This window comes from Phaenicophaeus curvirostris, chromosome 6 (assembly GCF_032191515.1).
Source record: "Phaenicophaeus curvirostris isolate KB17595 chromosome 6, BPBGC_Pcur_1.0, whole genome shotgun sequence".
In the NCBI taxonomy this organism is placed as follows: Eukaryota; Metazoa; Chordata; class Aves; order Cuculiformes; family Cuculidae; genus Phaenicophaeus; species Phaenicophaeus curvirostris.
In genome coordinates this window covers 41,024,603-41,046,985 of record NC_091397.1, presented here as the reverse complement: position 1 = coordinate 41,046,985, position 22,383 = coordinate 41,024,603, and the positions used below count along the sequence as shown (strand labels likewise).

Here is a 22,383-nt window from a genome sequence, read left to right as displayed (position 1 = left end):
GAAGAGACCCACCGGATCATCGAGTCCAACCGTTCCCATCAAACACTAAACCATATCCCTCAGCACCTCATCCACCCGGGCCTTAAACACCTCCAGGGAAGGTGAATCAACCACCTCCCTGGGCAGCCTTTGCCAGTGCCCAATGACCCTTTCTGTGAAGAATTTTTTCCTAACGTCTAGCCTAAACCTCCCCTGGCGGAGCTTGAGGCCATTCCCTCTTGTCCTGTCCCCTGTCACTTGGGAGAAGAGGCCAGCACCCTCCTCTCTACAACCTCCTTTCAGGTAGTTATAGAGAGCAATGAGGTCTCCCCTCAGCCTCCTCTTCTCCAGGCTAAACAACCCCAGCTCTCTCAGCCGTTCCTCGTAAGGCCTGTTCTCCAGCCCCCTCACCAGCTTTGTTGCTCTTCTCTGGCCTCAACATCCTTCTTGTGGTGAAGGGCCCAGAACTGAACACACAATTCGACGAGCGGTCTCACCAGTGCCGAGTACAGAGGGAGGATAACCTCCCTGGACCTGCTGGTCACACCGTTTCTGATCCAAGCCAAGATGCCATTGGCCTTCTTGGCCACCTGGGCACACTGCTGGCTCATATTCAGTCGGTTGTCAACCAACACCCCCAGGTCCCTCTCCTCCAGGCAGCTTTCTAGACAGACTTCTCCTAGTCTGTAGCACTGCACAGGGTTGTTGTGCCCCAAGTGCAGGACCCGGCATCTGGCCTTGTTAAACCTCATGCCATTGGACTCTGCCCAGCGGTCCAGCCTGTTCAGATCCCTTTGCAGAGCCTCCCGACTCTCCAGCAGATCGACACTTCCACCCAGCTTAGTGTCGTCCGCAAACTTGCTCAGGGTGCACTTGATGCCTTCATCCAGGTCATTGATAAAGACATTGAACAGGGCTGGACCCAGCACTGAGCCCTGGGGAACCCCACTTGTCACTGGCCTCCAGCTGGATTTCACACCATTTACCACCACTCTCTGGGCCTGGCCATCCAACCAGTTTTCCACCCAGGAGAGTGTGCGCCTGTCCAGGCCAGAGGCTGACAGTTTCTCAAGCAGAATGCTGTGAGAAACTGTGTCAAAGGCTTTGCTGAAGTCCAGGAAGACCACATCCACAGCCTTTCCCTCATCCAGCAGCCGAGTCACTTTGTCATAGAAGGCGATCAGGTTAGTCTGGCAAGACCTGCCTTTTGTGAACCCGTGTTGACTGGGCCTGATCACCCGGTTCTCTTGCATGTGCTTCATGATAGCACTCAAGATCACCTGCTCCATGACTTTCCCTGGCACTGAGGTCAGACTGACAGGCCTGTAGTTTCCTGGGTCCTCCCTGCGGCCCTTTTTGTAGATGGGCACAACATCAGCCAGCCTCCAGTCCAGTGGGACTTCCCCAGTCTTCCAGGACTGTTGGAAGATGATGGAAAGGGGTTTGGCCAGCACATTCGCCAGCTCCTTCAGTACCCTAGGGTATTTCATTGCAGACATTCTTTTACTGGTAGTTAGTAAATGAGAAAAAAAGGGAACTCATAGAGGTTATATTTCAGGAAAATACGTTTTGCTTATAAACTGAGGGATTGCTATGCTAGCCATAATGGTGCATTAAGTCAAGCATCCTTAATAAGCTCCTGACACTTTGCTTCATTTGTACCAGACAGCAGCCCATCACAGGCATTGGAAATGAAAGTTGCCTTTCAAAGCTAGAACTCTCACAACTGGCATTTCACCTGGTTGTTCTGCCAAACAATTGTGCTGTGCAAGGGCCCACCTCTGCAAAGGAGCTGACTGCTTGCTGCCATGCTAGTCCTCAGTGTCACCTCTCCCCTCTTGACATATGGAAACTCATTCTGTGTTACCGAAAGGGGAATGAAGGAGATTATTGCAGCATATAAGCTTCCAAAGAGCAATTAGAGAGAGAATTATTCCTTTTATTACTTTCATTTTAAAGTCCATGTTCTTTTAAGAGGAGAGAGAAAAAAGTGTTAGGGTTTCCCCAAATCCTTCTTGAAACCATGCAAATATATTTTTCTGAGGCGATAGAGAATTAAGTAGGATTGAACTAGGTTTGGTTTGAATCATTTTTTCTTCCTGTCAATACGAATAGCTTTCTTTTGCATATGTGCCCTTGTATAAAGCAGATCAATGTATATGTAAAAACAACCAGAACACACACAAAAATGTACTCATATAGCAATAATACAATCTTGTTTCCTACCAGACATATTTCTGATATAACTTTTCTTGTTAGTCTCTAATCATTACTGCCTCATACTGTGACCCTTTGACTTGGCTGGCAGTTTGTATTGAACTGTTGAAGTGTTGAAGCCAGCATCTCATGTTGAGCTCCTGTGCCTCACTTGTTCTTCCCACTCCCTCTGCTCATCCTTGCTGCCTCCCCTTCTCTTGAACTAGTGCACTTCAACATGCTGCTTTCTTCTCCTGGCAGGAGGACCACTCTCTAAATCCAGGTCTAAATGGCAACCTGGGATAGCATCATGGCACCTGTGGTGGTTTATCCCAATTGGTCTTTCCCAAAATCTCTGCTGCAGCAACCTGCCTGCCTATTTCCTGCGTGAGCTGCTTTGTGAATGGGCCAGTGCACAACAGGGTGGATGAGAGCACTCCTTGATGAGGGAAGGAGGCCACACAGGAATGGGCACTCAGGCATCTGCAGGTGGGCTGTGCACACCTCAATCTCTGCTCATTATGACTTCTTAATTCTCTCTTTTGCTTCAGCTCTGATATTATTCAAGGATGTTTTTAGGTACCTGTCTAATGCCAAGCTGCCAGCTGATTTTTTTTTTATTTCTTTTTTTTTTTTCCTTTTTGGGAGCAATCTTTTATGTTTGGGGTGAAAACAGGCTGTGCTCAAGCACTGCTTCACATCTCTAAAAATAAAAGTTGGCTTTCTAAGTGCACAGCACACTCCCTCTTTTTCTGCCTCTCTGTCTCCCCTCCCTTTCCCTCTCTCTGCATGTTTCTTTCTGCTGGAGAGACTAGGAGGGGGCATTCTTGGCAACCACCAAAGATGGATTCTAAGTGGTGCGCAAGCACACAGACAGCAATTTGGCACACAGCAGGGGCTGGGGGTGGAAGGCATTTTGGATTTGTCAGCTTATCGGCACAGCTAGGTTCCTGTCAAACAGCAGAAGTTGCACAAGTCCCTGATGGCTGAGATGCAGTCATCAAAGCTGTACTGGTCTGGAAAAGCAAAGTGAGGCCACAGGACCATTTCTTCCCCATGCAGCACCTCAATTTACACATCACGTTGCAAACTGGTGTTACCTCCTCAACACCCATTCTCTTTCTTGTCTTGTGCGTCCCAGATTTTAAGGCAGACTTGCTATTTATTTTCTGCCTGTGTATCTTCATTGGCCTGCATTCCCATATCAGCAATTCTATTAATTGAGATTCTATGATATTGATTGCTAGGAAATTTTAAAGACCTTACTGTGGTTGGCAAAAGCTTGTACCTTGGAAGAGTTGTTGTCAAACACAGGTATTCTCAAAAGGCAATACATACACTGTGGGAGTTACTCCAAAGAAGTACCCAATACAGGGCTGAACCAGGAGTTGCCTTTGTCAATACTACCTCTGCCATTGACTCAGTGTTGATGGTCTGTCAAACAATGCATAAAAATTAAAAGTGTATTACACTCCTGGTCTAGAATCATAATATAGTTTGCATAGTATGATATGAATTTCTTCTGATGAAGCGCTATATACTTTTTTACTCTATTTTTTCATGATTCGGAGACACCTTTTCTATTTGGGCTTGCAAGTGAAAAGCATTGCAGCTTTTTACCTCTCTGCTGTTTGGGAGATGTGCTTTCATCTGCAGGTAAAATATCCAGTGTAGTTTTGATTATGTTTGTCTACCTTCCATGATTCTCTCAGTTGCTTCAATTCATGCTGTACAAATTTCTTTTAAGATAACTTGGTAGTGGGCCCATGTAACTGTGTGATTAGGTTCTTGCCTTGACCTCCACTGTTGCAGGAGATAGTGTCCTAATGACGGGAGCATGAGGATGCTGACAGACCTCTACTTTTGTGTGCTCGCAGCTACTAGCCGCAGTGGACCACTGCACTTTGGTATAAGGAGGAGCTACTTCTCTGACAGTAGGTGCAGCAATGTCCTGAGAGGTTATTTTAGAAACCATTAATTTTGTGCTAACCTGATGATCAATCCAGCCTTTTCCAGAGTGATAGAGATGGCATAATTACAGACTTCTGAAGGAATGGAGCTAGGACGTTCTGGAAATCTCGTTTCAGGACTCAAGCAGTTCAGAGGAGCTACTGCTCAGCCTTATCTCCCACAACACAGCCCTGCATATCACACACACCATTCTGCATACCAAACGGAGAACTGCATGTATTGCTATTTTTCAGATGAATTGATATACTTAAAATGAAACAGAATGAAACTTGATAATTGTTATTAACCAAGTATGAGATTTGATCTTCGTGCATCAAAACATTCAAATTTTTATTTGAGCAATGAAAAGGTGGCTGGCAGAGAGTTCAGAAATAAGCCTCTAGTCTAATGATTAAGACATTCTGCCAAGTTGAAGTCCTGTTGTGGAAATATGTGAATGTTCCCTTGTATATACAGACTGGCTGGAAACTGGCATATTGCTTTTGTCTTATTCATAAGAATTTATTCTACATTTTCTACTAGAATAGCAACCGTTTGAAACCACAGACATCTCCCTCAGAGTGCTTTGTAGCTGTAGCTTATTGGGTCAGGCCTTTTGTTGGGTTCAGTTCCTATCAAACAAAGAAGGAAACCCAGTTTATTTTTTTTCATATAACCACCAGCTGTTTTGGAAAAAAAAAAAAATAGGAGGGGGGAGGGGAAAGAGAGACATAAGCTATGACCTCAATTGGCCTAAACTTCAATATAGACTACAGTCCCAGCTTCTTGGTTCTGTTGTGACAAAGTACAACTGAGTACACCCAGTTACAGATATTTGGACTAGTTGTAGCGAATACCGGAAGCACCTCCACAATAGGGTTGAAGCCAAACATGGCTCTTGAGTGCCCAGTTCCTGTGGGTCTGATCACATCTGGTTTTGTCCTCTTACATCCTAGGGTGATGTTTCAAAGTCACTAAAAGTTCTTTTTTTTCTCATTGTAATATTGATTCCTGTGATAGTGCATAGCAAGCTAGGTCAACAATATCATGGTAGATCATACGCTTATTAGAAAATCTGTGATACTATAAAAAAAATCATCATATATAGGAGAAAACTCAAGAGTGGGATAAAAATTCTTGTGGGAATCACGTGAAGGCACATCCAAGTCCAACAGTGCCTCATGCCAGCATCTGAGGAGTTTGTTCATGTCGTAAGTGTTTGCGTAATATTGACTGATAATACCAGCTGTGCTCAGGTTCTTGAATTACAGCTAGATGGTGGCCATAAGCGGACACACGGTGCCTGCAGGAATGGTTGGCTTGCTGCTAGACAGAAAAGCAGGGGGCTGGAAGCTGAGACTGAAAAAAGAAATAAGTGGTTTCCTGAATCTCTCTGTTGTTTATTATAACTTTCATGGAGAACATAGCTTTGCATATTTTTGTTCTGATATGCTTGCCTTCTAATGGCACATGCTGGCATATTGTCCCATACATAATACAAGCTTAAAACAGGCAGCTTAATCCCAATACTCTCAGAGGTGACCTGCACTCAAGCTTTGCAGCTAGATTTGGCCTTCACTTGATCTTCAATTATTTGCGATGAGAAGTCTAGCTAACACATCTCCTGAAATGGATATACAACCCCTCAGCCTCAGCCACAAACATCCCTCACTAAACTGATGTCTGCTGCTTTTCTCTTTTAAGGAAAGCTGTAATTTTCTTCCTCAGTAATGCCTTTGACAGAAAATGAACAAAGCAACAAACAATTAAAGTTATTTATATAGATGGCTGTGCGTGGTCACTTAACAGATTGTGTCATATCAGGACAAAGCAGGCTTCCCATGTTCCAGTTTGGTACATATTATAAGGGCTGTAAGAAGTGAATCTGAGCCCATGCCCCTAAAGAGAAGTATTCCCTTCCTTAGTGGACTGGATTATGTAGCTTCCACCAACTGACATCTTTTCTCAGAAAGGTTCTAAAAAAAAAAACAAAGAGAATTTTCCAAATCTACCAGCAATGCTATTTGAAAGATTTGAATATTATATATTTGTTTTTAAGGTTTACTCTAAAGATAAATGTTCTGGCTAAACTGAAACTATTTTCTTTTCTTTTTAAACTGAGTGACTCAAATGGTTAGTCAAGGAATGAGTAGAGTTGGCTTTTGCAGTCTGGTAAGACTGTCTTAATTTAGTCGAGTAAAGAAACAATACAGTTAGTAAGGAAGGAGAGAACCTGACCAGATCCTGGTTTGAACTATGTATTACTATCAAAAGAGAGACCTGACTGTGGAAATTAGTCAAGTTTCTTTTCCCAAGGATCAAAGAGGTTACTCAGAGGATGCAAGGGGAATGTAGGGATTCAACTGTGTCACATTTTCTCTCTAATTTAGCTGTCTAGGGAACCTCCCACGTTTTGCAGAAGTGGAAACATCCAGTTTCATTTTATCTTTCTCAGACAGTAGCATCTTTTTCAGAAGCCAGGGTCTCTCTACATTTACTTTTGGTGTTTGTTACTTTGATTCTCCTACAGTTTCACAAATGTTTCTAGTGCATTTTTAAATTTCAGAGCTTATAATCACATTTTTTTAAAAGGCATCATCTGGTTCCTGACAGGGTTTAAAATAACAATTCAGCCAGCATGAAGCCAGCAGCTGGACTTTATACCTTGCACAACCAAGTCTGAGAGTTTCCCCACCTATGTTTCTCCACAAACACTGCTACCGTTAGGTGTCATTCCCTCCAGAGAGGTCTTACAGAACACAGAGTTTCGTAGCTCTTGCTTTCCTTCCCTTTCATCTTGAACAGTCATTTTATGGAAACAAAATGGATGCATCAAAGAAACTTACATCTATAACTGTGGAAGTTCTGCTGTAAACTGCTCTGTCAGAGAATTTGGAGTTGAATCTCATGTTTGCATTTAAGCTGCCCTCTGGTGCTTTTCACTTTTGCAGTGCATGCCTTCATCACACCCTCTAGTTCCTGGAGACCCCTGCAACATGCAGGGAGCAGAAATCATGGACTGCAAAAATTCCTTAAAATAAAAAAAAAGCAACCCAATTCTGTGGATGTTTTATTTTAAGAAGGACATTATCATGCTGTGTTATCATTGCAGGTTATGCTATGTGGGAAGGTTTTCACAATTTTTGCTTCTAGAAGTCAGTTATAGTTTATTTTACCTTCTTGCTATATGCAACAGCACTGGCTGTCATGGTGCTTTCCCAGTAGCCACAAATCAAAGCACGCCACTAAGCAGTGCGATCATGCGACTGCTACCCTCAGCACAGCTGAGGCTCAGCCTGGAACTTTTCTTTGAGCTGTTGGAGGACCTGAGGTTGTCAGTGCCAAGGTAGCAGAAAGAGTAAATAGGAATATATCTTTTCCTATTAGTGGCCAGCAACTTTGGAAGGACCAGAACTACTGCTGGACAGAAAAGCAGGCTAATGTGATGAATGGGAAAGGACCACATGGGGCTCTGAGACTTCCATGCAGGTTATCTCTCCAGTGGGATATTCACTCCTTTTATTCTTTTCTTTCTAACTAAAGACCAAGTTGGACAATTATTTCACTACTAGCTGCTCTGTGACTGTATCGCACTCCTGTCCCTGGTGCCATGGGTGGTTAATATTAGATGCACAGCTGATTGTCACGGTTGGTGCCCTGTGACAGGTGTGGGACAGCCGCCGTGCTGGAATCTCGCCCAGACCAATGCCGGCACTGGCACCAGCTTTCCCATTATATCAGGAAGGGCCACGTCCCGTCGCCACGATGCCCTGGCCCCTCAGGCTGTCCCCAGCTGTCCGCAGGACGTGGAGCAGGGCAGTGAGTGCTCAGGAAAGCTGCTGTGGGAGAAGCAAACTGTCATTTCTCTGGAGCAAAAAGCTGGGAAACTCCTGGATGGGACTACTGCTGTGTGGATGGGGTAAGGAGACGGTCTCGGCAGAGCTCTGGGCTGGCAGTTTTGTGGTACTACTCTTAAGGGAGGGAAACACACACACAAAAATGCTAAAAGTCAAATATCAGCACTGAAATTAGCATATGTGGGTTGCATATGCTCATCTGTTGGCCATCGTTTCCTTATGGTGTAGCACTTTGGGTTTGCATTAATTTTAATCAGCTTTGTCTAATTTTAAAATGCTCCTGTGCAAAGTTACTTTCAATTCCAGTGGTGATTAGATAGTGATGACGTGTTTTAATAATAAACATGGGAGAGATATAGAAAAAGAAATCAAATGTGCTGACTGCACTTGTGGGGAGGGGAAAAACTGCTATTGCTCTGCTCCAGAAGTATCTGACCTGTTTGCCCAAGGCTAATATCTTAAGGTCTCCAATCTCCTTTCTTTCTTTTTTTTTTTCCCTTCCCTAAACCACAATAGCATAAAAGCCTTTTTTTTGGTAAAAACAACAGAATGTCTAGGTGTTGTTAACTTAGTATAAAGGCTGGAGAAAGGAAGAGGGAGCCAAAAGTCGTGTAATGCTTCATGGGATTGTTTCTAGTGTCCTCTTCCCTTTATGCTACCCTTCTCTGTCGACTATGTGAGGAGAGGCAGGGCTGTCAGGCTGATCAGAAGAAATCCGTGTGCCACAGTGTGACTTTTGCTGAACAATGTGCGTGTGCACCTTCATGGTGCCTTCATGCACGCTCACAGATGAAATGAGGTTTGCTTAGGGAATCAAGTGGGCTCTGTCTGCGTTGTGACAGTCTGCTCTGTGCTGGAAGCTCCTGCTTCTAAAATAAAGAAAAAAGGCAAAATAACAAAAGAGAGACTCATCTCTGTAATTCAGTGATTTCTGCTCTGAATTGAAATGCTACCAAGGGCAGAAGGTTGGCTGCAGCAGTTCTACTGGAGAGTAGTATTGATGCAAAAGACACTAAAAATTAGTTGGTAGACTCTGGATCAATGCTGTCCTCACTGTTTCCATCTATGAGTAGTGGTGAAACAATTTTCTGGAAGTTGTGGAATAAATAAGACCTATTTGGGCCAAATAAGTACAACATTGAACTGATGAGGGGCCTCCAACTTTACTAGCATTGGGTGTCACAAGTGTCAGGGGCAGACCAGGTCTAAATTTTTTTCTGGGAGAGGTTTTTCATTAAGCCTATTAAAACTTGAACATGGTCTTGACAAGGAAGAGAGAAACTGCCTTTCCTCGGGGCTACTTGTGACAATTGCATGTGGGGTCGTGCTTCAGAGCACACCGGAGGCTCTTTGCTGTAGGAATCCTAACATCTTCAGGGGTAGCAAGATCCTTCCCAGGCTGGTACCCCTGACTGAGGACATCATGCTACTGTAACACTATTGCTGTCCTGTTGCTCATGACCTCTCCACTGCCAGCACTGTCCTGGGGACTTGACGTGGTTGTTTGGCAATGAGGACACTATGTGAACTATGATAATCCCATACATCTCATAATGCCCTGACTCATGCTTCCAGCCAAACACTTCTCCAGCTCCCTCTGCTTCCCACTGCCCACGCACTGTGGTTTCTGTTCCTCTTATTTTGATACATGAAGTAGAATTTGCTGCACCTCAAAGTAGTATTTCAGTTATGCCTGAGCAGGAACCGAGCAGCTCTGAGGGCTGCTGTTTTTCTGAAGGGAGATGTGTCAAAGTAGAGGGAAAATACATGGCCATCTCCCTTTGAAAATAATTTATTTCTGAATTTGAAAGTGCCTCAGCTAACAGAGAAGCCATTTGATAATTTGATGCCAGTTTTAAATACAAGATGAAAGTGAATTTCACTGCCACTAAACTTGGCAAGGAGTCCCTTAGGAGAAGTGCAGCAGTCTGCGTCCCTGGAAAGCTGGGTCTGTAGTCTTCTGAAAGATCTTGTGTACAGGTAGGACAGCACAAATGAGCATGCGGATCTCCAGTAGTGCCAGGGACATGGCAGATTACATAATGCAGGAGACATAACAGCACATTAATACAAAGTTCTGTTTATTTTTTTTTTAATCCTTATGAGAAAATGCTTTGTTACAAAAGATTGAGAAGACTTTTTCTCTCTCTCATTACAGTTGAGTATCAGTTTCATAGAAAACTATCATTATGGGTTAATGGGCTCCTGTACTACAGTATGTATGGCACCACATATATTACTTACCCTTCCCATCATTCCAGTAACTTAGTAATTTTTTGGGCATTTAGCTTGCAGTATCACCGCAATATATTATCAGAAAATCTGGTTAGGTCTCTATGCAACATAGAAATCCCCTCTGTTACTGCAAACACATTATCTGGTCAGAGATATTTTAATTTAGTGGTAAGGAAATAGAAGAATATATCCTAACGTCATACACATCTAGCTAGTGAGGAAGAAATCCTTTTTTTTTTCCATAGCATACAGAAGCATGGGCTAGCTACTCATAAAGTTGACTGCATTAGGATCCTGCTACCACTGCTGGAGAAGCTAGTGATAATGAAGCACGTAAGCAAGGTATCCTGTGGTCATATACTGACAGTCATGCACTTGAATGAATTTGTAAAGGAATGCTTCTTTCCCATTCTGGCACAGAAAATCCAGTGACAGTCTGTCCCCTCCTCAAAAGGGTCTACAGAGAAAAAGCAAGGGAGAATTGCTGTTCAGCAGGGACACTGGGAAGAGAAGGCTGGGACAGATTTTCTACCAGATGCTCCACAGAGCAAAGGCAATTTCCAGACAAGTTTGTTTACAGCTACAGTTGTGTATTGTTTACAAACTCTCACCTCTTAAAAACCGAAAGAGGGAGGGGAAATTACTGGAAACAAAAAGAATGCACGAACAGTCTTACTACAGACGTAGAGATACTCAAGTGGACTGCATAATCCATCCGTTGGAGAGGTCTGAGGAGGATATACCCACGTGGCACTGGGTCTGCCTTTGTCCAGGTGCCTCCTGCTCTTGCCTTAGTTGTTACTGACAAACTTAACTGGCAAACTAGGGTAAATTTAGCATGTTCTCACTATAAGAGATTACCTTTAGATGCTTTGTCTTGAATCTATATCTGTCTTAGATCTATCCAATTAAAGTAATAATTTCCATTATTACTTTCCTGGCGGGATCAGACATTCTTAAAGGAAGAAGGAGATTAGGTGTTCACAAAACAGGCAGGTTGACACCTCCTGTATTACTGGTAGGGAAGGCTTATAAAGAAGGTGCCCCACTGAACCCTCAACAACAGGTTGGCAGCTCCAGGTAGGCCCAAGTTGTATTGGAAGAGAGACAAAATGGAAAACAGTAGCAGCCCAGGTCTCCAGTGTTAGCACTGGCACATCTCTGTGCAGTGCAGAGGCCCAGAGTGGAAGCAGGGTAAGTGACTACCAGTGATGGATGATGCTGAGACCTCAAAGGGAAATGATATAATAAATGGTTGGTCTGACACAATAGGAAATGTTTGCATAGAAGTGACGGGTAATAAATAAGCTCACGTTGCTATAGATCCTCCAGGCAGTGCTGGAGCAAAAATGCTTTCTGATTTTCTTTCTGTAAGGGAAAAATATAGGGAGGCAGGGACTTCCATGTGTAATAATCGGGCATGAATAAAACTGTGTTTGCTGCATATAGTCAGTGTAATCTAAGGCTGATCCAAACCCAAGTCAAGTACTGCTGCAGCTGTAGGTTCTCAGTTGTCATAGCTAAGGTTACAAAACAATTTCCCTTATGGCTTGTCTAATGTCACCGTCTGGAGCTGAGGCTCCAGTGCTGTATTTGTGGTTAAAAAACTTTCTTTTCTTGCGCTTGTTATCAGGGCTGCCAGGAAGATGGGGACAATCAGACAGTTTGTCCCAGGCATTGACTCATTATACGTTATACATGGTAATATAGAAAGTTCCACAGGTTCTACTTCAGCCCTGGAGTTTCCAACTGTTCCTCCTCATAATTTTCTATAGTATTTTATTTCCCAACCTACACCATTTTTGTATGAATTTTACTCTCTCATTCATTTTTATTTGAATATTGGAAAACAGGCATCTATTGCTGCTGCTGCAGCAGTCAGTCAAGTAAGTTCTCCAAGCTACTTTTTGCTGGGTAGACAAATGTTAGTTACATGCAGTGTTACAAAATTAATAAAGACTTCACTTAAAAGTTCTATTATTTCATTTAGCAATCTGGAAGTGATTGTTGAAGAAACAGGTTAGCATCTGTTGCTTCAAAACAAAAATGTGGGAGGAATATACTTGCTATATTTTTAACATTTTGAGCTAGTTTCAGAAATCTTACCCATAATCCCGCAAAATTAGTGAAACAATGTTCCCTCCTTTTGATTTTCTGTGTAAGCACCTAAGCAATGCATAAGAAATTTCATATTGAAAAAAAACCCCAAAACATGTCTGAGGATTAGTGAGTAGCCAGAAGTGAGAATACTAAAATTATCTACCTAACCTAAAAGTTAAAGCTCTTGTACAATGCGTTTCAGAATATTTTCTGCAGGGTTTTTCTTGGTGGCTTTTTCCCTCTCAAGAATACTACTCAATGTAATGACAGCTATCCAGCTGTCCACATTTAAAGGGCAACTATGCTTAAGAAAACAATCAAACAAACAAATAACAACAACAAACCCCCCAAAAAAACAAACCTTGGATGAAATTAAGCTCTAGTTTCCAAAATTACAGTGCTAAAACTGTGAAGTTTTTTATACCACTGGTAATTAGGATGGACGGTGTTTGTCAGTTAGGGAGGGACTAGAATAGCATTTAATGTCCCCTTGCAGGTGGGGTTCTGGTGTCTACAGGGGGACTACAAGGACTGTCCAAGAGAGTTAGTGTTTATAAAATCAGTGCTGCAGTTAAATGGCATAGTATGTGGGGTTTTTTACATTTGTAATTTTGGAAGCTTTGTCATTTCAATTCCTTCCTGTGCACCTGATTGCATATCTCCCATATTCTCATCCATGGTAGGGGTTTCTGGGGCTTAGGACTTGGCAGGAAAGGAGGATTATTTTGGAATAGGCATGCAATGACCTATGATTTGACAATGGCCCAACAATTGCTATATAGACTGGCTGCATATCAGCAGTTGGAAGTGAGGTCTGCAAAACAAAGCACTTTTTCCTGCACATGTCTTATAACTATGGTAGCCCAATGTGACTGGATAGATTCTTGCTGTTTCCTGTGCTTCAACGGTATATTAAGGCTAAACTAACTGGATTTTAGGATTACTTGCTGTTCAGTACAGCATTTGTATCATAGGATTATAAAGAAGGACTTCCTGACCACAGGAGTATACAATATTAAATCCTGCAATATAGTTTCCATAGTATTGCATTATGTTCCCTCATTAATCCGTCGCTCCCTAAACCCTATGTTTTTAATGATCAAATAATTATTTTATCAAATAAATCAAATAAATGTTCTATTACAGAAAACACAAATAGGTCTAAATCCAGTTGGTAAGCAAGACTACCAATTTTACATAGGAGAAAATGGAGGTGGAGGAAAATATGTGTGGGAAGTAGATAATTATATACTGCATATATTAGTTCCAACATCATATTCATATTAATTATAAGAACCTCTTTGAGAGTTAAAGAAAGCTTCCCTAGAAGACAGCTAGCTAATAGTAGTGGGGTTATCTGGTTTGCTACTGTTCTTTTCATTTTTAGATTTTTTTATGCTTTACAGACTGGTTGTGAGTACAGTTATCCGCACTTTACAGATGAGGGATCAGTTTTCTTCAAGAAGAAAAAGTTAAGACGGGAGCACCAGGTTTGCTGCTACCCATGCCGTGTCCTCTTTGACTTTCCAGAGAACGTTTTTACAGCCACCCATAACACTACTCCCCATTGCAGGCCCCAAACAGTGCACACATATCTGGGGGTTGAATTTCAGCCCTACTGCTTTCCTCTTTCTGACAGTACAGTAATGAGCTGAAACAACATGCTATTCCCAGGGCTGCACAGACATTGCTAATGCAAATGAAAAAATAGTTTATTTGTCATGATGAGGTGATATTTGTATGTTCTGCTAGGTCTTATGCCGTTAAAGAAGAAAATCTCTACTGATTGTCATTTCACTTAGGAAAAGAAAATACTGAGGATGAAAAAGTCAATATTTTCAAACCATGAACTTATGTTTATCAGGTTTCTGAGAGAGACTGGAGGCTAAATACAAAGCCTCACATAAGAATTAAGTTTGATGAATACTGCCTTGAAATTAAAATCCTTTCCCTTTTCACACCTCTCGGTTCAGAGGATGTAAGAGCAGTGTCAAGACAATAACGTGGAGAAAGGGAGAGAGCTGAGCTGGTTATTATCCTCCAAACTGTTTGCAAAGCCTTCAACAACACCCTAAATTTAAAGCCCCATTGGTTATGCAAAAAGAAGACGTATGGAGGAACAAGAGCAATAAAAGTTGCTTCGATTGGCACTGGTTATTTGTGGTGGTGGTGTTGGCAGGAGACAATACCAAGTTTCAGACTCCAGCTTGCTGAGATGAGTAAGAGATGCAAAGAACATTGAAGGCTTCAGTGTGGCCAGACAATACAATCATAGTCCCAATATCCTTTGGTAGCCTAGGCTGCCAAAAGGTGGGAAGTGTGGCTGAGGTAATTTTTTAGAGAAGGATATAAGCTTTACTAGAAATCATCAGTCAGGAAAACTCAGACTCCCTTCATGGAGGTTTGAGCTGTGTTTGGTTACAGAATAGAGGAGGTCTTGGTGTGAATCCTCCTCCTTTGCTAGTTCAGGGAATAAAGAAGGAACACAAAAAACTGTGATATTTCAAACATGTGCCACCAGAGCCTGAACTGAAATCCCAGGATCATATAACATGTTTGTATTATTAATATTTCTATTAATATTTTTACTTTTCTAGCAGTATTTGTATCAGGGGATCCATAGACTTGACAATTTGCAGAAAAGAATGGTATGTCTGGTTTGCAGGATGGGGAAACAGAGAGGACTGTTTCTGGTCAACAAGGCAACATGCTTAAAGTCTTGCTCTGGCTCCTCCTCATAAAACCTTCTGCATTGCAAGGAGGCTTCAGTGAACATCATAGCTGAGATGGAGTTAGTTTCAGGTGAAAGGTTATAGGACAAAATCTCCCAGCCAGAGGTTTCATGAGCAACACTAGCTAGAGTCTCCACAGTTTCCCTGGCCCCTGGAAATAGGGATAAGTAAGTCTCAAATGAGCAATTTTATTGACAAATAATTCAGTCTTTCATATATGAAAGATGTGCTAATTTTCACTGAGTTAAAATTGACCTGTGTCAGAGTAGTCAGATGATTTACCACACAGAAAAAAGTCAGAAGTCAGAAAATGCGTTGTGACAACTGGTCAAACACAGCACAGGGCTGATTCCATTGGCATCCTGGGTGGTCTCCTGCAGGCCATTATCTAAGGTCAGATGCATCTCTGCACTGCCCAGGTTCAGAACCATTAGCTCCACAGTTCATCCCAATTTTTCTGTTTGTTATGCACAGTGAGGAAGTGGAAGGTTCATCAAGCTTGGGATCCTGGGAAACAGTGGTAATTCAGAGAGAGAAGTAGAACATAAATAAAAAAACCTGGTCTCATGCTACATCTCTTTGGCTTCAGGCATTGAGAGGTTTAGGACGGGCTTCCCGAATGGTGTGGCATCCCAACCATTCCACCGGTTATACACGTCCCTCATGATTTTGTCTGTTTCCCTTTTAGTCTTTATTTCATGATTTTTGGCCTCTGCAGCATCCTGTGGCTGTGAGTCACAACTTAATTACACCTTATGTGAATAGGTTCAATGCTGCAGTGGAAGTGGCAATTAGTATTTGCAGTGGCAATGCAAAGAGAGATTTTCCGTGTGAAATGTACTTTTCATCAGCACTACCCCGTGAGGGGAACTGCCTGTTGAAACTTGCAGGCGATAACAGTTTTGAAGGAAGAAGGCACCAGTGCCAGCCATCACATGGCTGATGAGCAAGAGGAGACAGCTAGGTACTGTCAGTGTGGTGCTGCACACCTTGTTCCTACCTGGCACTGGAACAATTAAAAACCCCATGTTGCTCACTGAATCCTAACTGCTTATTTGGTACACTGTGGCCATGGAAACCCCTGACCCATTTACACCTTCAGCGGAGCAAGTGGTGGTTAGTGGAAGTGAGGTGGGGAAATGGAGAATGCTTTGAATTTGGATTTTCTAGACTTTTATTAAGGTGATGTATGTGAATGAGCGTGTGTGCGTGTGTGTATTTGTGAGGGAGAGTCAGAAGAACATGGCCTAAGCAGGCCAGGGGTTCCTGCATTAGTGCAGTGGTGGCATTGGGTGCTCCTTAAGCAAACGTGATTTGCCCAGATCCTGTGTTTTGCATACTTAAAGTAACATTTATCTTCTCACCCACCATTTCCACAGTTTGTCCTTAGCTTTCTCAGGTCTTATGGGAATTCATTCTCCTGTCACTTTGACAGCAAACTACTTCATGCTTTGCCTGCAGTGTTCATCCCTGACAAGGCTCCTGTACATGGGAGTCAGCTTGCTCTACCAAGGAAGGAATAGAATGGAGTCCCATCCTGCACAAGAGTTGCCCATGCACCTTACAACTCTCATCTGCTCCTTGTCCATCTCTCAGCACAGCTGGGAAGATAGGAATGAGAAATGTAAAGCCATTTGGCCTCATCAAATGGAGCAAGAGATTTCACTTAATTGTAGCTGGGGCTTTTGCTTAAGCTGTAGATTCCTGTGACAGGATAACACCATGTAAGTTAGCAGAGCATGGGCACAGCAGATGTCAGGCTGAGCTTCCAAATTCTGTTCTTCTGAGGGCTTGTATTAATACAAAAAGGCAAATTAGGTTTTAGAATAGCAGTTACCTGAAATGAAGCCCTAGCTAAAAGCAGAGGAGATCTGCTGGAGAGGGGAGGATATTAAACTCTAGGTGTAAAGATGACCTCTGTAGATACAAGATAATCATGGTGCATATTAAGAACGAAAGGAACTCCAAGACTTTAAAGGTCTGTTGGAAAATCTGAAGGAAGAAAGGACATTTGTATTTGATATTAGTGAGTGAGTGTCTTTAATATCCCCAAAGCATCTGATTAATAACCATAGCATCAGAATTTAGGAATGCAAATTTGGTAGCTCTTTAAGATGAAAGATCCCACTCTGCACGCTTTTCTATTATTTTTTTTTTATTGCACGTTTCTAAATCATTCATCTTCTGGCAGGTAACCGTTCTTTATCCTGAAAGTAAGGGTTGACTGAGGAACAAACTGTGCAAATTCTGTTCTTAAATACCAAAATTAGAGAGAAAATACCATCTGTCTCTTCTCCAGCCTACTCTCCCTGGTCTCAGTAATAGTTTCTAGTGGAAAAACTGTCGTCAAGCTACTAAGATGACACACAGCTAAGCACCATAGCACAATGGTTTGTGTGTGCAGAGGAGGCAGGTGGAAGCCTTGTTCCTGGATGAGTGTGGAAGATAGGCACGCTGCCCTGTGCTGCTGGGCCCCTGCTTTGGCTTGCTGAGACTCTTTTTCCATGGCAAAGGCTTTTAGGTGACATTCCTGAGAGCTCTCTCCCTGACCTGCTACAGCAATCAAATTGATGATGGAGTTTTGACAGCAGCTGTGACTCATTTCAGGAAAAAATCCACTTGAGTGCTCATTATCACTTCAGCATCATTTACATTTTTCTCAGTCGGGGTGAATATTTTGTCATGACAGGGCACAGTCTGTTTCCTTTGCCCTGGGAAGCCCGCACAAACAGACTTTCTTCCTGGAAGCTCCTGCCAGAAGCTTCTCAGCTAGCTGTCTTCTGTTTCTGACTTCTTTTTTTCCTTCTCCTTGTCCTTAATGGCTGTCTGGGTTTTGGAGACTAGTTATACAACACTGTTTTTTCCCTCCTCCAGCATCACTGAGCAAATTTCAAAGCCATGAAGGAGGGGGAGGAGAAACTGATGTGCTGAACCACCTTTGCCCATCCCCTTGTCACTGGGGTATAATGGGTACAGTTGATTTGACATTGCCAAGAATTTGCTGCCAAATTGAATTTTTCATAAACTGATTACTGCAAAGTGCTCTTGGCAGAGGAAAATTTAACACCTTTCTAACAAGCTCAGCACAGCATAGCTCATAAGAGGGATACTGTAACAATAATCCCCTTCAGGATCCTTGGCCAGGATTTTGGGTTTACTGAAAAACTGTTTCCACCCCCATTCCCCTACCCATGAGTAAACACATTTAAGGTTTTTTTAACAGCTATTATTGGTGCAAACATAGAAAGACTTCTCTGCTGGTGTAAAGCAGTCTACCTCTATTGATTTCTGTGCCCTGAGTTACTTTAGTACTGTGGGGGTGATCATATGAGTCAGACACAGTCAATAAAGTTGATGGTAATCTACCCTCAATAACTTAATCTTGGCACTTTACTCCAGAGAGAGAGGTATGCAGCTAGGAAAAGGGGCTGGCTGAAATACTCAATTTGTCTCACAATTTCCGCCTTGCATTTTCTCTTAGCACAATACTCATCCGAAAAAAGTTTTTGATTTACAATGTGTCTAGTCTTCATTTTCTGTCAGTGGGTTTATAAAATAGGTAGGTACATTTGGTTTGGTACTCAAGATGTAATGTTCTTGTCACCTGACAGCTGTCACTGTACAAGCTGGGAGAGACGACTTCCACGGAAGCACGACAACCTCCTATCTACAGGTGACCACCTTTGCTCATTCAGAGACACATGCTAACAGAGTCCCCAGAATTTACTTAAATTTACGTGAGCCTTCAGGAAAGGATAAAGAAAAAACAAAGTGCAATTAGAGCAAAGCTGCTATTTGCAATGAGCCCAAAGCATGTTTAGAGCTCAAAAAATGTGCACTAAGACTATGTATTTTGGACAAAATACGTCCTGCCTGTGTAGCTACTGGAGGCTGTGCCTGCTTAGACACTGTGGAGGATCTGGTTCGTGGTAGTTCCTCGATGTAAACTCCAGCTGGATAGTCCAAGGGGTGAGCAGGAATCCTGCAGTTTGAACACATCTGCTTGACATACCTGGCAGAACAGATGTTGGGTGTAAGTGATGCTTTAAAAAATAATAATTCATCATTTTAAATCCTCCGCTCCTTAGATCACCTTCTTAGCAGGCACTTTAAGCTTAAAATAAATAGTACCTTAGCAACAGCAAGAGGGGGAGAGTGAGTCCTTATTTATTATTCTGTTTGCTTTGACATTCCTTAAGATTTATACCATAACACATGGCAGGGCTTCACACATGTCAGTGACATAGATGCAGCAGAAAGACCAAAATACTCCAGACAGGAGATATTCATGGAAGTGCCAAGGAGCAGGACAAAGGCACGACGCGCTACTGGGTCCACCACCAGCAAGAGCTTGTGAGGAATAATCCAAACAGTATAAGGGACACAGACGGACAATGGAGTCATAATTTCAAATGATGCCATCTGTTTAGGAGATCTGAAGGGTTTTGATCTGCCCCTGAAATGAAAAAAGAAGTAGGAGTACTGGAGCTTTGTTTCTCTTTCGTGGTGCAGACAAGCAAGACATTTCCAAATGTCCGAGCAGACCCTCTTTGGCTGGGGAGAGGGCAGTTGTTCTGGTGCATGGAGCATACCGGAGAACTGGTTCCACATTTGCAAGAATTGTAAATTAATTCAGTCAATGTTGATATTTATAATTCAAATATTTCTACTATATTTTTTACAAATATTGTGTAATTTGGAACTTTTTGTGGACCGGGAATCTACAAAAACTAGGGGAAAAAACAACTGCATGAAGTCAAGTCAGGGATTCTTTTTGTTTTTATTTTACTCCAGGAAAATGTCTCTTTGCTGCCCATTAGCATCTATTTTTTAAATGAAAAGTCATTTTTATTTGAAAAATGATCCTTTGTAATTAAAAGCGAATTTCAGTGAGACATTTCAAATGATGGAGGATGTTCACTGAAAGTGACCTAAAACTAATGCCAAATCCTCTCAAAAAATGCTGTATCGAGTACTTCCAGCCAGCACTTCTCAGCACATCGATGTTATCTATAGCAGGAGGGGTTCTGGTGTTGAAACAGAAAGTTCACACGATGAAAAACTCTTGTTTCAGTCTGATAATTCATAAATATTAAGGATAGATATTTGACATGATGAATGATATTGAAAATCACTATTTTGCAGGAAAGGAAAAATGACAGCTGTGAAGTGGCCAAAGGCTTTGGAAAAAAAATAAAAAATGTCTTATTCTGGTTTCAACATTTTAGACATTTAATAATATGCCAGCAATGAAGAGTTTTAAACAAACAAGAAAGCCAGAATAATTAACTACTACGGGTTTTCTGTCATTCCAGGGTAAAGGTGAGACTGTATTTTCCTCTTATGGGGAAACAGCAAATTAAAAAAAAAAACAACACCAAAAGCAAACCATGTAGGTTTTCATACAAAATTACATACAGTTAATTTTATTCTGAAAAAAAAAATAATTGTTTTGTTTTCTTTTTTATTTAACTAAGTAGGATAGGGAAAGAAGCTGCAGTTGCTAAGTTCAACGGTTTCATTTTAAAAATAATTTAAAAACCTCTGATTTCTTCAGAAAAAGTAAACTACTCCTAAACACCAGTACATGAAGATGGCCCAGAATAACCAAGCCTTCTGTTGCTTCTCCGCAAAAGCACTTGTATCTGCAATATAGCTTTAGAGAGATGTTTGTGCATCCGCCTCATTGAATCCGGACTCTCTTTCTTTTGATGAAAGCTGAGTGAGGAAGACTATGGCACTTTTCACTTCTTGTCATACCTCCCTTCTTACTCATGTGCATATATATGAAAAGTGTGTTTTGAACTGGCCTCCAGAAGGACCCTGACTTTAAGATGCAAATGTCAGGATCTGCCCTGCCTGGTACCTACACACCACACAGTTCTCAAACTGAAGGAGAGAGTAAGATTAAAGATTAACATGTTTTGTTCTCTTTATCCGCAAACCTCCTTCCAATCAGTGCTTTGCTGGAGCAGAGAAAAACAGATATGTGAAAGGGAGTGCAACTGCAGTGGTTTCTATAACCTGTCATTCATCTTCATCATTTTCTCCTTATCCTCTCACTACCCTTGGCAGGACTAGGGACATGGTACCCATCCAGAGTCACCCAGGTACAGGTCTGGTGAATCAGGAACCACAACATTTTGGGTTTTCTTACTCTGGCTCCACTAGGTCTGGGAGAGAAGACAGACTATGATTTGTTTTTCAGGTTCATTCTGGTTTTTTTTGCCTTTGTTAACACAGATACTAGATTTGGGAAGAAAAAAGCTTCGCATTTATTTTGGAGAAAAAAACTGAAGTGTTGTTTTCATCCTGAACTGGCAACAAAAATGCTCTTGATTTTCTCAAGGCACAGAATTCTAAAAATGCACTTAATGTCCTATTTTACTGGCTTTTCAGTTCTGGATTTATTTTCTGTATTTTCCTCTGGTATGTCAATAGAACACAGTGCTGGTTTTCATCTTTCACATGGTCTTTTTTGCAATAGCTGAAATACTTATTTTAATTGATTCTTTTTTAAACCTTAAGAGCAGCTGTTACTTGGTGTTGACAAGCACATCTTAACATTACTTGTAGATCACAGAGATTCTTTTTTACATTAGAGCTGAAAGTGTTTTCCATTTAGCTTAGCCTTTTCCATAGGTATCTATTTAGATACCATTCATTTGGTTTTATTAACCAAAAAAATTAAGTAAGCTATCTTTTTTTTTTTTTTAATTTTAATTTGCATGGCATTATTCTGTTAGACCATATAAACCAGCATCAAACATTTCATGCCTTGCTTAGTTTCATTCAAAGCATTCCTTTGCTTGGATGCATCAGGCAGACCCCTCGGGCAATTTGTTTCCAGTTGAGAGATATTAATGTTTCGATGTGATAAAGTGGTGGTGGTTTCTTCAGTTTCATCTTTTTGTGGCATTAAGACTTTAAACGCAACATGTGTTGATGAACGAGGCACTTGTAGAGCCAAGAAGCAAACCCACATCAGTGATAGCAGAGTGACATGATATAGAGACAAGAGTCATCTTTTAATCCATTAATATATATTTTCTGTGTGCATATTGGTTGCTATACAAGCTATATGACACTGGTGCCCATGTCATCTCTGACCTGTGCCTATGGAAATGCCACGAGCTTGCATTATATAAATACCGCCCAGTTTGCTGCCAGAGGATGTTGCATATATCATCACCTGGTAAACAATTTTTTTCTGCAGTTTGGCCAGTATCATTAGTTAATTAGACCCTGGCTGTTTAGGCACCTGGAACAAGCAGTGGGAATTTAAATTCTTCTGATAAAAAGATTTATTTATAATGAGTCTCACCACATAATGA

At 41.8% G+C, this 22,383-nt stretch overlaps 1 protein-coding gene across 1 annotated transcript in view; it reads left to right on the top strand.

Moving 5' to 3' along the window:
• The first annotated feature begins 7,911 nt into the window (after positions 1–7,911).
• The window catches only part of ARPP21 (cAMP regulated phosphoprotein 21), a 199,244-nt gene continuing 184,772 nt past the window's right edge, over positions 7,912–22,383 (top strand). The window contains exon 1 of the mRNA XM_069859863.1: positions 7,912–8,044. The gene's annotated coding sequence lies outside the window, so the exon portion shown is untranslated. The remainder of the gene's footprint in view (positions 8,045–22,383) is intronic.